General features: G+C 41.2%; 1 pseudogene; it reads right to left on the bottom strand.

The window, feature by feature from the left end:
- LOC138369829 (glutamate receptor ionotropic, delta-2-like) overlaps positions 1-19,280 on the bottom strand; it is a 98,337-nt pseudogene that overhangs the window by 32,740 nt on the left and 46,317 nt on the right.

Here is a 19,280-nt window from a genome sequence, read left to right as displayed (position 1 = left end):
TTTATTTTTAAACATTAAGTTATTAATTTGGTCTGTCTGTATATCTGTGAGACAGTTAATCTTCCATTGGTTGGTTATTAACGTGATGCGAATTTCCTTTTTTTATAGATAAGTAAATAAACATAATGTAAATTTTATCTCTATACTTTATGTATCCCTCTTTTCTTTAAGTGATAAAAGTGCTTAATGCAAGATTCCCTACAGATTGTCATACATAAAGAGGTAAAAAATTTCTTGTCAAAGACTTTTGCTCATTGAAATCCACCATTGAAATAGTCTCTAATATTTTCCTGCCGTAGAGTTTGACATTTCATTGGAAAATGGTGATTAGCATAGAGTGTCAGAACTAGAATTATAATATGCAGGCGATGAGTCACAATAACGTGGCTGAAGTATGTTGACCAGACCACACACTAGAAATTGAAGGGACGACGACGTTTCGGTCCGTCCTGGACCATTCTCAAGTCGATTGTAGAATTATAATAATTCTTTGGTGGCTGAGGAAAAGTTTGGTGAATCAGACACCCGAAGTCTACCATGGGTACTACAAACTGTGATTTACGAGAAGTTGAGAGCCGTTGCGAGGTATGACACCAGGTCCGGCAAGGGTCCAACAAACTCCAGTCTCTCTTCCGGGCGAATCTTGGTTTTCTCTCTGGTAACCATGATGTTAAGGGAGTTTATCTCTGTTGCCAACTTCAGAGTCGGCCGCTGAAGTAACCTATAGAGAGAGCGTAGATAACAATGCTTCCTTCAGTAGGGTAAGCCTGCAAACAGTATACATATATGAATATAAATAAGTTTCGCTATTAACTGAAATATTTACTTTTATCATATATCTTGAATATTTTTTCTAACAGCCAAACATAAAACACAATTTATATTCATCTGAATAATCTTCCGACATTTTAAATACTTAATAAAGTATTTAGTCACTCAATTAATTATCTGTCTCATAATTTAACTAAATTGAACTCGCGAGTATTTGCATTAGTTATTCCTTGCATTTGTTTCTTCATTCTCACCTGGAGAACTTGTCAGGGAAGAGCGGGAGGCTGGAGGTGAGGGCGAGGCCTCGGTGGGGCGTCCAGGAGGCCACCTTCAGCGCCTGGGATCCCCTAGGACTGTACGGCAGCTGGATGTACATAACACATCTATTGAGAGGTTCAGAAAGTATTCAAAAAATATTTGTTTTGATATTTGATAATATTAGCAACAAGTAGAAAATCTTTCTTCCCCTAAACAAAACGAATCATGCTAACCCATATCTCTCACAGAGTATAATAAAGAGTATGTGAAAAGCAGCAGTACCTGAAGCTGATTAGTGATTCATGAATAATCAGAAGAATGGAGTTAGTCATGGAGAGCAGCCCATGGAGGACCTGTAGCAGGTGGAGGGGGAGACGGGTGACGACCAGGAGCCTCGTCGACCACACCAGGAGGCGGCCCTAGTAGTATGATTTATGACTACGAGGGGCCGTTTTGCTTTTTTCGAGGGCCCCTCGTAGTCATACCTGTTTTTCGTTGCAGTTTTGAAGGGCCCCTCGTTGTCATACCTGTTTTTCGTTGCAGTTTTGAAGGGCCCCTCGTAGTCATACCTGTTTTTCGTTGCAGTTTTGAAGGGCCCCTCGTAGTCATACCTGTTTTTCGTTGCAGTTTTGAAGGGCCCCTCGTAGTCATACCTGTATTTCGTTGCAGTTTTGAAGGGCCCCTCGTAGTCATACCTGTTTTTCGTTGCAGTTTTGAAGGGCCCCTCGTAGTCATACCTGTTGTCGTTGCAGTTTTGAAGGGCCCCTCGTAGTCATACCTGTTTTTCGTTGCAGTTTTGAAGGGCCCCTTGTAGTCATACCTGTTTTTCGTTGCAGTTTTGAAGGGCCCCTCGTAGTCATACCTGTTTTTCGTTGCAGTTTTGAAGGGCCCCTCGTAGTCATACCTGTTTTTCGTTGCAGTTTTGAAATGCCCCTCGTAGTCATACCTGTTTTTCGTTGCAGTTTTGAAGGGCCCCTCGTAGTCATACCTGTTTTTCGTTGCAGTTTTGAAGGGCCCCTCGTAGTCATACCTGTTTTTCGTTGCAGTTTTGAAGGGCCCCTCGTAGTCATACCTGTTTTTCGTTGCAGTTTTACAGTTTTATGGGGACACGATCCGGCATACCTGTTTTTCGTTACCCGAGCAGGTGATTGCCTTATAGTCCATGAAATTACGCTCAAGGGTATTAAAAGGTCCCTCGTAGTCATACATGTTTTTCGTTAACCCCTGTGGTTCATGCATAGGCATTGCTAATGGTCAATGACGTCACCAGCTAGCCGCTCAGCGTTCCTGCACAGGCACGATCAAGGGGATTAAAAAGCCGGTCTATGAGTCGTGTGTTTTGTGATACAACAGTGGTCCTGAAACCTAATGTAAAATACCATCAATCCTAGTCTATTTTAAATTTCCTATTTACTTCCAACTATCGTCCATTGCAAAAAGGGGAAGCAACACAGAGCATTAACTACCATGTATCTCAGCGTTCATCCCTGTAACTGAACCAGTATTTACCCAGGTCTTTTTTCCTAAATATAAATGTAAAACTTATCCAATTTATTCCTGTTCTGTTTCATGTTGATACGTTTAATAGGTTATTAATATACCCCTTTACTATGACCATTCAGTCACACCTCTATCATGTCACCCCTTTTTCTTCTTCTTCATCTTTCTAGATAATGTAATTTTAGCTTTGACAATCTTTCTTGAAGGATCGTTTATTATGCATAGGGCAAAAAATAAAAATGAAAAAACTGTTATCAGTCGTTTATATGAAAAAACAGAGCCCTGGGCATTGGTGATTTCAATGCGAGTTCAGTATTAAACCAATATTGTCCCTAACCGTATACACATCTCACATTCGCTGAAAACATACCTACCACACCTTACTTCAGCATATAACAAAAAAAATACTCATTCAGTAAAAGCAAGCCTCTCATTTTTTTGAAATAAGGCCTTATGCGGCGCGAGGCGCGCTAAATGTGGATCCCAGGAGGTTCACACATAAGTGTGAACTCTTAATCTGGCTTAATACCTCAACTGTACTCTGTGCTTCATCAAAGTTGATATTCAGCTACAATAGCTCGTATTTTCGCTCATTGCTTATATTTTCTGTTATTCATAAACCCGATCAAACCATCCTAACCTAACCTAACTTAACTTATTATATATAACAAACAAATACATTCTACAGTCCAGTTATTGTTGATGTTTAGTGACATCGTGAAAAGCGACCTCAGGTATAGGGATAAGGTATTGCTGGCCATTAGCATATAGGTGTCAAGGTATTACAGCACCTGACTTGTCAACTATGTATGACGTCACCAGATGGCCAATGCGGCCTTTAGCTTCCTACCTGTATATTCTGTATTTAATGTTATTATTAAAAAATGACTAGACTAACCATCCCCACCTAACCTAATCAGAGGTTTAAGAATATACATTGTATAGGTTTCTATTATTTTATTAGTAATAAAAGTTTACATTCTAGTCTTAACAGTAAAATTGTAATGGGGAACAAGCATAATATTTCAGATGTTGGTCATAGCAATCCCAGATCCTGGTAATTTTTTGTGAGACCAGTTCCTCTGCCACATCAAATCTGGAAGAATAAATAGAAACCATATTAGCAACACAGAATAATAATAATAATAAATAAGCAATAATATGAAAGACAATATATGGCAAACACCTAAAATATACTTACAGCTCAGTAATATGAGGAGTCATCACACAGCGATAGACATTTATCCTGTCCATCTATGCAAAATGTCTTTTTGCAGTTAGGCATTGCAAAATTAGAATATGCAAATTGAATTATCTTCCTATCGTTCATATTATATTCCCCATATTCAAATAAAGTTTGAAATTTATGTAGTGCAGCTCTCAAGTTCAGGTTGCATAATTGATAAACGAAAAACAGGTATGGCTACGAGGGGCCCTTCAAAACTGCAACGAAAAACAGGTATGACTACGAGGGGCCCTTCAAAACTGTAACGAAAAACAGGTATGACTACGAGGGGCCCTCGAAAAAAGCAAAACGGCCCCTCGTAGTCATAAATCATACTACTGGCCCTTGAGGGACCACTGGGCGAAGGTGGCGAGGAAGGCGAGGTCGTCGCTCACCACCACCACCGTCACGCACCATGACACCTGCCGCACCTGTTGACGTCAACATGGTAGATGTTATGTGAGAGTGACCAACCCGCCTCAGTAGTGATGTGAGAGTGATCTACCCGCCTCAGTAGTGGTGTGAGAGTGACCTACCCGCCTCAGTAGTGATGTGAGAGTGACCTACCCACCTCGGTAGTGATGTGAGAGTGACCTACCCGCCTCAGTAGTGATGTGAGAGTGACCTACCCGCCTCAGTAGTGATGTGAGAGTGACCTACCCGCCTCAGTAGTGATGTGAGAGTGACCTACCCGCCTCAGTAGTGATGTGAGAGTGACCTACCCGCCTCAGTAGTGGCGTAAGAGTGACCTACCCGCCTCAGTAGTGATGTGAGAGTGACCTACCCGCCTCAGTAGTGGCGTGAGAGTGACCTACCCGCCTCAGTAGTGGCGTAAGAGTGACCTACCCGCCTCAGTAGTGATGTGAGAGTGACCTACCCGCCTCAGTAGTGGCGTGAGAGTGACCTACCCGCCTCAGTAGTAATGTGAGAGTGACCTACCCGCCTCAGTAGTAATGTGAGAGTGAGCTATCTGCCTCAGTAGTGATATGAGAGTGACCTACCCGCCTCAGTAGTGATGTGAGAGTGACCTACCCGCCTCAGTAGTAATGTGAGAGTGAGCTATCTGCCTCAGTTGTGATATGAGAGTGACCTACCGCCTCAGTAGTGATGTGAGAGTGACCTACCCGCCTCAGGAGTGATGTGAGAGTGACTTATCCGCCTCACTAGTGACGTGAGAGTGACCTACTCACCTAAGTAGCGATGTGAGAATGACGAACCCGCCTCTGCAGTGATGTGAGAATGAACTACTCGCCTCTGCAGTGATGTTATTGATATTAAACCGCTCAAGAAGTAATGTGAGAGTGACTACCTTCTAATATAATTCTCAATTCTATATATATATATATATATATATAATATATATATATATATATATATATATATATATATATATATATATATATGTCGTACCTAGTAGCCAGAACGCACTTCTCAGCCTACTATGCAAGGCCCGATTTGCCTAATAAGCCAAGTTTTCATGAAATAATTTTTTTCGACTACCTAACCTACCTAACCTAACCTAACTTTCTCGGCTACCTAACCAAACCTAACCTATAAAGATAGGTTAGGTTAGGTTAGGTAGGGTTGGTTAGGTTCGGTCATATTTCTACGTTGATTTTAACTCCAATTAAAAAAAATTGACCTCATACATAATGAAATGGGTAGCTTATCATTTCATAAGAAAAAAATTAGAGAAAATATATTAATTCAGGAAAACTTGGCTTATTAGGCAAATCGGGCCTTGCATAGTAGGCTGAGAAGTGCGTTCTGGCTACTAGGTACGACATATATATATATATATATGTATGTATATATATATATTATATATATATATATATATATATATATATATATATATATATATATATATATATATACACCCGTCCACTCATGTGCGGTACCAGCATGTGCGTTGCTGAGCCACAGCAACCTTCCCTGTCCCCTCGTCCTCCACACCATCTCTCACTTTCGTCCCCTCGTCATTCCTACCATTTCCCACTCCCTCGTCTGATGCCTTCCCAAATGGTCTGTTTCCATCAGAAAATAGGGAACATCAAGTGATCTGATGTTCCCATCAATGAAATATAAGAAATACAGTTAAAAATTGAAATCAAAATATGAAAAAATTAACAAATAAACTATACCCAAGAAATGAAATGGTAAACAATACATCTCAATTCCAATGCAATTCACACAAAATAATTAAATCAAAATGAAAATAAATGAAAATTCATTTTATCAGTGTAATCAGAAACATTGAAATGGAATTGTAACATATTTAGTATAGCATGTTTGTTGCTTTTACATGCAACAGATGGGGCTGTTTTTCAGGAAAAGCATAGTTTTACCTGTCACAGGTTCGGCATCTATGCTCATACTTACGAATGAACGGTATGGTAATCAATGCAATCGGAAACATTGAAATGGAATTCGTGACATATTTAGTATAGAGTGCATGTTCCTATTATGTGCAACAGATGGGGCTGTTTTTAAAAAAACACATGATTTTACCTGTCACAGGGTGTGGCATCTATATAGTTGGCATATAAAAAGATGTGCTTGTTCGATTGCAACGTTGTGTAAAAATTTCAGAGCAATCGGTGAAGAACTTTCGGAGATTACAGCGTGTGTTGCTCTTATGTCCATCAGATGACGCTGTTTTTTTTTTTTTTTAAGCATGTTTTTTTATCTGTCACAGGTGAGGCATGTATAAAGTAAATATACAAAAAACGCGCCTATTCGAATGCAACGTTCTGTCAAAATTTCAAAGCAATCGGTAAAGAGGTTTCGAAGATTTCCCTCACATGAAAAACACATGAAAAACAAAGCTTTTCTGAAAAAAACACAGTTTTGAAAAACACAGTTTTCTGAAAAAGCATGTTTTTTTTTTTACCGTCACAGACGTGACTTCTATATAGTATGTATATATAAAAAAAAAACCTGCCCGGATGCGAATGGAACGTTGTGTGAAAATTTCAAAGCAATCGGTGAAGAACTTTCGGAGATTAGCGATTTTAAACAAACTAACATTTCCATTTTTATTTATATAGATGTCAGGCTTATATCTAGGTCCCCCCAAATGTCTAACTGCTGACGACCGCCATGATGAACGACCGTCCTCACGACAGTTCCCAATGTCAAGAAGCTGTTGTACTAAAGTGCCCGACTGTAATCAACCCAAGAACAAGGACCCAAGAACAGAAAACGGGACATTGTGTCACTTTCGCGAGCCACTACCATTTATGTGTACATTATTGTTTGGCCTTCCTGGCTGCTACCAGGCCAGGAAGGTAATGTTTGGTCTAGTTTCTCATCTTACTATCATCATTGTTACCAATAATGGCCCTAATTTGATCTCTATTCTATTTATATACGTTGATTGTAGGCATCCATCAATATCATTAAACTATGGAGTTGGCGGTCTAGATTGGCCTCTCCGGGGCGCAAAGCCAGGGTAAGTTGATATGTGGAAGAAGCTGTTACCCATGCAGCAGGTATAACAGCAGGTATTATTCTTGATAACAACATTGATATCATGATTTGCAGTTGGTTGTCTGTGTTGACTGGTTCTCTGATAACCATCTTAAAGGTAGGTGCCCTCCATAGTCCTTGACCTGACCTAATCTAACCTATTACCTAATCTAATATTGACATTTAATATAATCTAACTTTACCTAATCTTATCTAGTGTACCCTAACCAACTTAATCTAATCTGACCTAACATTAACCATACATAATATAACGCACGCACACGCGTGCACACACACAAGGGACCTGTGGCTGAGGGGACAGTGCTTAGGACTCGTAAACCTCGCGTCCTGTTTTGATCCTGGTGCCGGCTGAAACAGATAGGCAGAGTTTCTTTCACCCTGATGCGCCTTTTACCTAGCAGTAAATAGGTACCTGGGAGTTAGACAGCTGTTACAGGTTGCTTCCTAGGGGGTGTGTGGGAAACAAAGAATGGTTAGAAATTAGTAACAGTTGAGAGGCGGGCCAAAAGAGCAGAGCTCATCCCCTGTAAGCACAACTAGGTGAACACACACACACACACACACACACACACACACACACACACACACACACACACACACACACACACACACACACACACACACACACACACACACACACACACACACACACACACACACACACAACACACACACACACACACACACACACACACACACACACACACACACACACACACACACACACACACACACACACACACACACACACATACACACACACACACAGATACACACACACACACACACACACACACACACACACACACACTACACACACACATACACACAACACACACACACACCATACCCACCTGCTCATCATGGGCGACATCAATCACGGAAAGATTGACTGGGAGAACAAGGAACCGCATGGAGGCGAGGATATGTGGAGAGCCAAACTATTGGAGGTGGTGACAAGAAACATTTTAACCCAGCATGTCAGAGAACCCACAAGGATGAGAGGCAATGACGAACCAGCGAGACTCGACCTAGTCTTCACTCTGAACGACTCCGACATAAAAGAAATCGGTTTTGAGGACCCAGTAGGAATGAGCGACCACAGTGTACTGGTGTTTGAGTACCTGATTGAAGAAGGGTTATTGAACTCGAGGAGTGATACCGAAACCAAAAGGTTAGCATACCGAAAGGGAAACTATAGGGAAATGAAAGGGAAACAGATATAGCATGGAAAACAGAGCTCAGGGGAAAGACGGCCTAAGATATGATGGATTACATCACGCAGAAGTGCAAGGACGCATCAAACAAGTTTGGCCCAGTCCAAAAGGAAAACAGAGAAATGAAGATGAGAAACCCATGGTTTATTCAGAGATGTAGGCTAGCTAAACAGCAAAGTAAAAGGGCATGGAGAAACTATAGTAATAACAGGACACTGGAGAGCAGAGAAAGATACCAGAATGCCAGGAATGAATATGTCAGGATGAGAAGAGAGGCAGAAAGACAATACGAAAATGATATCGCAAGCAAGGCAAAGACTCAGCCTAAATTGTTGCATAGCCACATTAGGAGAAAAACAACAGTAAAGGAACAGGTTATAAAATTAAGGATAGGGGTGGAAGGATTCACTACAAATGACAAGGAAGTGTGTGAGGAACTGAAAAAGAAATCCCAGGAGGTCTTCACCTTAGAGCAAGGAGAAATTCCAGAGATAAGTGAGGGAATAGCTAACCAGGAACCACTGGAAGAGTTTGAGATTACCAGCGGGGAAGTAACGAAGTGTTTACTAGAGTTGGATATGACAAAGGCTATAGGCCCAGATGGAATCTCCCCTTGGATACTAAAGGAAGGAGCAAGAGAACTGTGTCTAACACTCTCCATAGTGTATAACAAATCACTGGCAACAGGGGAACTGCCAGATATTTGGAAAGCAGCTAACATAGTAACGATATACAAGAAAGGGGATAGGCAGGACTGAACTACAGGCCAGTGTCCCTAACCTGCATACCATGCAAGCTGATGGAGAAGACTGTGCGAAAAAAACTAGTGGAGCATCTGGAGCGAAGGAACTTTGTAACACAGCATCAACATGGGTTTAGGGATGGCAGGTCCTTCCTCACAGGGTAACTTAAATTCTACGACCAGGCAACAAAAATAAGGCAAGAAAGAGAAGGGCAGGCAGACTGCATATTTTTGGATTGTCAGAAAGCCTTTGATACAATGCCACACAAGAGGCTAGTGCGAAAGTTGGAGATGCAGGCCGGAGTGAAATTGAAGGTACTCCGGTGGATAGAGGAGTACCTAAGCAACAGGAGACAACGAGTCTGTGTGAGGGGTGAGGTCTCAGATTGGCGAGACGTTACAAGTGGAGTCCCGCAGGGGTCAGTCCTTGGACCTATACTGTTTCTGGTATATGTAAATAATCTCCCAGAGGGTATAGATTCGTTCCTCTCAATGTTTGCCGACGATGCAAAAATTATGAGGAGGATTGAAACAGAGGATGATAGTAGGAGGCTACAAGATAACCTAGATAGACTGAGTGAATGGTCCAACAAATGGCTGTTGAAGTTCAACCCGAGTAAATGCAAAGTAATGAAACTAGGCAGTGGAAACAGGAGGCCAGACAAAGGATACAGAATAGGAGATGAAGTACTTAATGAAACAGACAGAGAGAAAGATCTAGGAGTTGATATCACACCAAACCTGTCTCCTGAAGCCCACATAAAGAGAATAACGTCAGCGGCATATGCGAGGCTGGCTAACATCAGAACGGCGTTCAGGAACCTGTGTAAGAAATCATTTAGAATCTTGTACACCATATATGTAAGACCAATCCTGGAGTATGCGGCCCCAGCATGGAGCTCGTACCTTGTCAAGCACAAGACGAAGCTGGAAAAAGTCCAAAGGTATGCTACTAGACTAGTCCCAGAACTAAGAGGCATGAGTTATGAGGAAAGGCTGCGGGAAATGCACCTTACGACACTGGAAGACAGAAGAGTAGGGGGGGACATGATCACAACCTAGAAAATCCTCAGGTGAATCGACCGGGTAAACAAGGATGAACTATAGAACACTGGAGGGACGCGAACAAGGGGACACAGGTGGAAGCTGAGTACCCAAATGAGCCACAGAGACATTAGAAAGATTTTTTTCAGTGTCAGAGTAGTTAGTAAATGGAATGCACTAGGAAGTGATGTGGTAGAGGCTGACTCCATACACAGTTTCAAATGTAGATATGACAGAGCCCAGTAGGCTCAGGAATCTGTACATCAGTTGATTGACGGTTGAGAGGCGGGACCAAAGAGCCAGAGCTCAATCCCCACAAACACAACTAGGTGAGTACAACTAGATGAGTACACACACACACACACACACACACACACACACACACACACAGTTGAGGTCAGACAGCCGCAGTGGTCAGAAGGGTCTGGAAAGCTCTTGCAAAGCTAGTGAATTGGGAGGGATAATCAGTGTATATGCGTATATGAGTGTATATAAGTGATTGAATAACTAGTAAGCTCACTCAAACCAAAGAAAGTGAAGAAAAACAGTAGAAAAAGTACCACTGAAAATAATTGTTGAGTACATCGTGGTATTGTGAAATTGTGGAGCTGGAGCCTTACTAGTGACCTCACCAGCTGTGACGCAGGGACGCGGGGATCTCACACCTGACCAGTCGCGTGAAGTACTTTCTCGCCTGTTTGTGCTAGATTGTGCAAGGTATTGAGGAGTGCCTTTTTGGCTAGGTTGTTACTGCAATGACTAGATCAGGAAGGGGTTCAAGGTCAATCACCAGCAGGGACGAGGAGGAGGACAAATTTATAGAAAAATTTATAGGGAAATTTGTAGAGAGAAGGAGCGATTGGATGGAGGATCCAATCCAAGGGATTAAAAGCGAGTTATTTCAGAAAATACAGGATGCGGTAGAGAAGCAGAAACAAGAGCTTATGCTCTATATTCAGGAAAAGATTAGGAAGAGAAGAGAGGACTGGGAGAGGGAATGTGCTCGGATCACAAATGAATTAGGAAGGATTAACAGCATGGCTAAGGACAGAGGATTAGTGGGGGATGGGTTAGTGAGTGCGGTTGGGATGGAGAATCCCCACGGGACAGGCTACCAGCAGGACAATGAATTACTGAGGAGACGGTCTATTATATTACATGGATTCGAATCTGGGGCACCAACAAGACAAGAAAAGATAGAGACGGAAAAATATGAATTGCATGAGATATTGAGATGTATTGGAGCAGGAATGGCAGAACACGAGGTGGATATCAGCCGCCGGGTTGGACCTTACAATTGTACCAAGAATAGACCTGTTCTGGTGCAATTCTCCAATGAGGAGGCTGTGGAGTGCATAATGAGGAACAAGCATTTACTCAGAGGAAGTGAAACCCATTACAATGTGTTTATAGAGAGGTTTATGACGAAAGATGAACAAATAGCCCACAAGAATAGATGGCAAGCACAACACCGAAATAGCCTCCCAGGTAGTCTCAACTCCCAGGTCACCTCCCAGGTCGCATCCTCCCCAGCTCAGCCCTCCTATACCTCCCCCCCTGCCTCAGCCCCCTAAACCCCCCCCCCCCTGCTTCATCCCCCCAAAACCCCCCTGCCCCTTCCACATTTGAACTTCCCCAACAACTCCCCTGCCCCTGCTGCATTACACCTGTCAACGACCCCAGTGAGTCAAGCCTTGCCCTCCCCAAACCCACCTTCTCATCCCCCCTCCCCTACTACCCCCTTCTACTCCCCTGCCCCTTCTACCCCATTGCCTTCAATTCCATCTACTCCATCCCAGCTCCCACTGCACCCCTCTTCCACTCACCCCCAAACCCCACCCAACCCTCGCCCCTCCTATGCACCTCCAGCCCACATTTAACCCCCTCACCTTGTAACCCCCTAACACCTTCCCCCATCTCCCCCCTTCCCCTCTTCTACCCCAAAACCCACACTTACCCCCGATTCCCCCCTAACTAATACACCCTCTCTTCCAATTCCAGCACCCATGCTCCATTCTCCTCTCAGCCCTCTGCCCTCAATATCCCTCTCCACCCAAACCTCTCAACCTCTATCTGACTCTCAGTCTCACTCTATTTCTCAACCCCCCTATGCTATTCAGACCCTCCCTAACTTTCAGACCCATTATGCCCTTCCTACCCCCTAGATGCCCAGACCCCATTTGACTACCAGGCACTCCCAGGCACCCCCCCTAGCACCCCCCAAGACACCCCCCCACAGCCCCCACTTGCCCCCCAGAAACCCCCCAGTCCCCCCAGTGAAAAGGGGAACTCTGGCACCAGAGTTTCCAAGAAGAGTCTCAAGGTTTGGTACACCAATGCTGATGGGGTATCCAATAAAGTAGAAAAGATAAAAGAAAGAGTTAGTGAGGCAATGACGTTTATTTCCGCGTTGCTATATCCGTTGTTCACCAATACCTGAGTTACTCTTTCAAACTCTCTACTCACGTTGCTCCATTCAGAGTAGTGGGTAAGCGCTCGACGAATATAAGCATTGAAACACTTGCTTTGTATCTTTGGGGGCACTCACTTCTACCGTTCAGGCACAATCCTATTGGTGGGCTTAGTATATACTTTGGGCCAACGTAAATACTAAGTCCAAAGATGGATATAAGATGAAAGCTGTTGAAAATTATAGCATAGAAGAACTCTGTTTAGTGTTTGCAGGTTAAAGTTGTGTGTATGTGTGTGTACTAAAGTCTTTGAAAATGTAATAAGTTAATACGAAACGCGTTCAAGCGTCGCGTCAGACTAGAAATAAAAATGAATTTTGGAGAATTCATTTTTCAATTACCATCGACAGTGAAAAGAAACATAAGAAATATTGAGAAAGTTCGTGTTAGAATTATTAATCTTACTTTTTCGGTCATATTTAATAATATATGTTTACAAGAAAGACTGCTACCAAAATATAATATATATACATATATACATACATATATATATATATATATATATATATATATATATATATATATATATATATATATATATATATATATATATATATATATATATATATATATATATATAAATAGACATATGTCGTACCTAGTAGCCAGAACGCATTTCTCAGCCTACTATGCAAAGCCCGATTTGCCTAATAAGCCATGTTTTCCTGAATTAATATATTTTCACTAATTTTTTTCTTATGAAATGATAAAGCTATCCATTTCATTATGCATGAGGTCAATTTTTTTTATTCGAGTTAAAATTAACGTAGATATATGACAGAACCTAACCAACCCTACCTAACCTAACCTAACCTATCTTTATAGGTTAGGTTAGGTTAGGTAGCCGAAAAAGTTAGGTTAGGTAGGTTAGGTAGTAGAAAAAACAGTAATTTATGAAAACTTGGCTTATTAGGCAAATCGAGCCTTGCATAGTAGGCTGAGAAGTGCATTCTGGCTACTAGGTACGACATATATATATATATATATATATTATATATATATATATTATATATATATATATATATATATATATATATATATATATGTACCCTATATGTAACCCCTTTTTTGTAAGAAAGTTCAAATCAAACAAATATATAGTGTACATACAAAAGAATGTAGGTGGCAGGAGAAATGGGAAAAAGTTAGGTTAGGTTAGGTTAGGTAGGTTAGGTAGTCGAAAAACAATTAATTCATGAAAACTTGGCTTATTAAGCAAATTGGGCCTTGCATAGTAGGCTGAGAAGTGCGTTCTGGCTACTAGGTACGACATATATATATATATATATATATATATATATATATATATATATATATATATATATATATATATATATATATATATATTATATATATATATATATTTATATATATATATATATATATATATATATATATATATATATATATATATATACATATATATATATATATATATATATATATATATATATATATATATTATATATATATATATACATATATATATATATATATATATATATATATATATATATATATATATATATATATATATATATATATATATATATATATATATATTTTGGTAGCAGTCTTTCCTGTAGACATATATTATTAAATATGACCGAAAAAGTAAGTCTAATACGAATTTTCTCGATCTTTCTTATGTTTCTTTTAACTGTTGATGGTAATTGAAAAATCAGATCTCCAAAATTCATTTTAATTTCTAGTCTGAGGTGACACTTAAGCGCATTTCGTAAAACTTATTACATTTTCAAAGATTTAGTTTACACACACACACACAACTATAACTGAATAGAGCTTAAACATCTTCGATTTTTTATACCTGCATTTGGGTGAGGTGATATGTTACAACAGTTTTGGATGAGGTGAAAACAAACTTTCAACACAAGCCAGAACACAAACAATGGGTATTGAAGGTAAGAATGGAAGTAATTGCAGAGGGCCTATTGGCCCATATTTCTTGATGCTTCTATATTGGAGCGTAGTCTTGAAGCGGGTAGAATATAGTTGTGCATTAATTGGCTGTTGATTGCAGGTGTTGACTTCTTGATGAGTAGTGCCTCGCAGATCAAGCCGCCTGCTGTCGCTGTATCTATCGATGATTTCTGTGCTGTTTGCTAAGATTTCTCTGGTGATGGTTTGGTTGTGGGAAGAGATTATATGTTCCTTAATGGAGCCCTGTTGCTTATGCATCGTTAAACGCCTGGAAAGAGATGTTGTTGTCATGCCTATATACTGAGTTTTTTGAGGCTTACAGTCCCCAAGTGGGCATTTGAAGGCATACACGACGTTGGTCTCTTTAAAGCATTCTGCTTTTTGTCTGGAGAGTTTCTCATAGTAGGCTGGCCGTTTTCTTGGTTTTATAGTATCGTCAGTTGTATCTTCTGATTTTTGACTGTAGGGATAACGTTTCATTAACATATATCTTTCAGGACCCTTTCCTCCGTTTTATGAGGTGTGGAAAAGAAGTTCCTATAAAATAGTCAATAGGGGTATAGGTGTTGTGTTAGTTTCTTTTCAGAGGTTGCATGGCGATTCACTTTCCTTCTTATGATGTCTTCAACGAAACCAATGGAGAAGCCGTTGTTGACTAGGACCTGCCTTACCCTACAGAGTTCTTCGTCGACTTGCTTCCATTCTGAGCTGTGGCTGAGAGCACGGTCGACATAAGCGTTAACAACACTCCTCTTGTACCTGTCTGGGCAGTCACTGTTGGCATTTAGGCACATTCCTATGTTTGTTTCCTTAGGAAGGAACTGCAGTGTGGAAAATGCAGTGAATTCCTTAGGACTGCAGTGTGGAAAACCTCCGCTCCTTTCCATGACTGTTACATCTAGAAAGGGCAGCTTCCCATCCTTCTCCATCTCGTAAGTGAAACGCAAAACAGAATTCTGCTCAAATGCCTCCTTCAGCTCCTGCAGATGTCTAACATCAGGTACCTGTGTAAAAATGTCGTCAACATACCTGCAGTATATGGCCGGTTTCAGGTTTATGTCGACTAAGACTTTTTGCTCGATGGTACCCATGTAGAAGTTCGCAAACAGGACACCTAGGAGAGAACCCATGGCGACCCCATCTACTTGCTTATACATGTGTCCATCCGGGCTCAAGAAGGGTGCCTCTTTAGTACAAGCTTGGAGTAGTTTCCTTAGAATGTTTTCTGGTATGTCAAGAGGAGTACAGGCCGGATCACGATACACTCTGTCGGCTATCATCCCGATTGTTTCATCCACAGGTACGTTGGTAAACAGTGATTCTACGTCCAACGAGGCTCTTATCCCTGCAAACGACCATCAATACTCAGAATAGACTAAAACGTTGATAAAGCGAGAGGGGCTATTCAGTAAATTCAATTTTAATAATAAAAGGATAGACTGGGAGATAATAAACAGGGAACTTACAAACATTCCACGGGGAACTATTCTAAGTAATACAAGTCCTACAGAAGGAATAGAAAAACTGACTTCAGAAGCGTATCAAGTCTGTCTGAAACATGTTCCTTTGAGGAAAGCCAGAAGAGATCTAACGTAGAAAGAGAACGCAGACGACACTATAAACGCAGAAAAAAATAACGGAACTGCTTATGTAGACACGAATTTCCCGTCAGAGAAGGAATAATTTAAATAGGGAGATTGAAGAAATCGAGCGAAAATTGAAACACTCATGTGAAACTGAAGAAAGGCATTTAGAACAGAAAGCAATTCAGGAAATAAAGAAAAATCCAAAATATTTCTTCTCATATGCGAAATCAAAAGCAAAAACCACTGCCAGTATTGGACCTATTCGTACAAGTGAAGGTTCATACACGGAGGATGACAAAGAAATTAGTGAAATCCTAAAAAAGCAGTATGAGGACATGTTTAGCACTCCAATAAACAACATGAAGGTGGAAGATCCAGACAATTTCTTTATGCGGGATATTCAAACCCCTGTAAATATAACTGATATATACACGAGCGCACTAAATTTTGAAAGAGAAATTGAAAACATGCCCATGCACTCAGCCCCAGGTCCAGACTCATGGAATTCAATATTTATAAAGAAATGCAAAGTGCCGGTAGCACAGGCACTCAGTATTGTGGAGGAAGAGCTTGGATGGGGGAGATACCAGATGCACTTAAAGTAGCAGACATAGCCCCTCTACACAAGGGAGGGAGCAAAGCATTGGCAAAAAATTATAGACCAGTTGCTCTAACATCGCACATCATAAAATATTTGAGAGAGTGATTAGGAATCAGATCACCAATTTCATGGAGACCAATGACCTTCACAACCCCGACCAACATGAATTTCGAGCGGGAAGATCGTGCCTCTCACAGCTACTTGAGCACTACGACAAAGTCACTAAGGCATTAGAAGAAAAACAGAATGCAGATGTGATATACACGGACTTCGCAAAGGCTTTCGATAAATGTGACCATGGCGTGATAGCACACAAAATGAAGTCAATGGGAATAACCGGTAAAGTAGGACGCTGGATACTCAGTTTTCTGTCAAACAGGACTCAGCGAGTAACAGTCAACCATATAAAATCTAGTCCAAGTGCAGTTAAAAGCTCTGTACCTCAGGGTACAGTCCTTGCACCGCTGCTTTTCCTTATTCTCATATCAGATATAGACAAAAATACAAGGCACAGCTTCGTATCATCCTTTGCAGATGACACAAAAATCAGTATAAAAATTACCTCGGCTGAAGACATTGAAAAACTTCAAGCTGATATTAATAAAGTTTTCGACTGGGCATCAGAAAATAACATGATGTTTAACAGTGATAAATTCCAGGTACTCAGGTACGGTAAAAATGAGGACCATAAACATAATACAGAGTACAAAACACAATCAAATGTACCCATAGTAGGAAAAAAGCAGGTAAAAGATTTGGGAATAACAATGTCTGACGACCTAACGTTTAACGAGCATAACCAAGCAAATATTGCGACAGCCAGAAAAATGATAGGATGGATTACGAGAACTTTCAAATCCAGGGATCCCATCACAATGGTTGTACTCTTCAAGTCACTTGTGTTGTCCCATCTTGAGTACTGCTCAGTACTCACTTCCCCCTTCAGAGCAGGAGAGATTGCTGAAATAGAGGGAATACAGAGAACATATATGGATGCATAGACGCAATAAAGCACCTAAATTATTGGGATCGTCTCAAAGCCCTCCAAATGTACTCACTAGAAAGAAGACGAGAGAGATATCAAATAATATACACCTGGAAGATACTGGAGGGCCAAGTACCAAATCTACACAGTAAAATAACAACGTACTGGAGTGAAAGATATGGAAGAAAATGTAGAATAGAACCAGTGAAGAGCAGAGGTGCCATAGGCACAATCAGAGAACACTGTATAAACATCAGAGGTCCGCGGTTGTTCAACGTGCTCCCAGCAAGCATAAGAAATATTGCCGGAACAACCGTGGACATTTTCAAGGAAACTAGATTTATTCCTCCAAGGAGTGCCGGACCAACCGGGCTGTGGTGGTTATGTGGGCCTGCGGGCCGCTCCAAGCAACAGCCTGGTGGACCAAACTCTCACAAGTCAAGCCTGGCCTCGGGCCGGGCTTGGGGAGTAGAAGAACTCCTAGAACCCCATCAACTAGGTATCAACCAGGTATTCCTTTGGGACTTCAGGCTGAAGGCGCAAGAGACATAAGGAGTCAGCAAGCCGTTGAGTCGTTTCGCCAGTCTGTACGTGGGTGTGGGTATCTGGCTGATGATTGGCCGAAGTGGGTTTCCAGGCCTATGTGTCTTGACATTTCCATACGCATATCCAGGTTTGTATTCCCCAATAATCTTTGGCAGGTGGAGTCCGGGTTTCTTGGCGTTCACAGTTTCGATCAATCTGCTAACCTTTGCTTTCAATTCGGCTGTAGTGTCCTTCGTTACCCTTTGGAATTTAGTTTGGTCAGAGAGTATGAGGTTCATTTTCGCCAGATATTCGTCTTTTTTAAGAATGACGCATATTGGCGACTTGTCACCTCCCCTGACGACTATCTCCTTGTTCTCACGAAGGCTCTTAGCTGCCGCTTTGAGCTCGCAGGACAGTATGGTGCTTCCGTAGTTTCCTCGATTCTTTCCTCTTTATGCGATAAGTTCTGATTGTAAGGTGTCCTTGATGGTGACCTTCTTTTGTGTCTCGAGGTCGAATATGTCGTCCAATAGGATTTCCAACTCCACTTTCCAGGCCATCTCACTTGGTCTGGACATAACGTGACAGTTTATACCCAGATTTAGGAGAGTGACTTGGTCCTCAGTGAGGTTGATCCTGCAAGGTTCAGGAAGCCGTCTCTCGGTCGTGGAATTGCCATAGGTCCTCCATAAAATGTTGTTAGTGTCTTGATTATCCTTGTTTCGGTGCTGAGGTGATGTCGATCTGTGAGGATGTCGAGGTGTTGTTCGATGCAAGTATGGAGACTTTCGTCGATGTTGCTGTTTCTCAATTGGTTTGTAGTATGAAGTAGTTGCGTTTTGTTGTCTTTGATTTAATTTTCTACCTTGTGTATCATGTGAAGAAAATTCAAATGTTTTTGCATGTATAATAGAAAATA

The sequence above is a fragment of the Procambarus clarkii genome, chromosome 30, assembly GCF_040958095.1.
Source record: "Procambarus clarkii isolate CNS0578487 chromosome 30, FALCON_Pclarkii_2.0, whole genome shotgun sequence".
Taxonomy (NCBI): domain Eukaryota; kingdom Metazoa; phylum Arthropoda; class Malacostraca; order Decapoda; family Cambaridae; genus Procambarus; species Procambarus clarkii.
The sequence above is the reverse complement of the archived record's forward strand: the minus strand, read 5'-3'. Positions and strand labels throughout refer to the sequence as shown.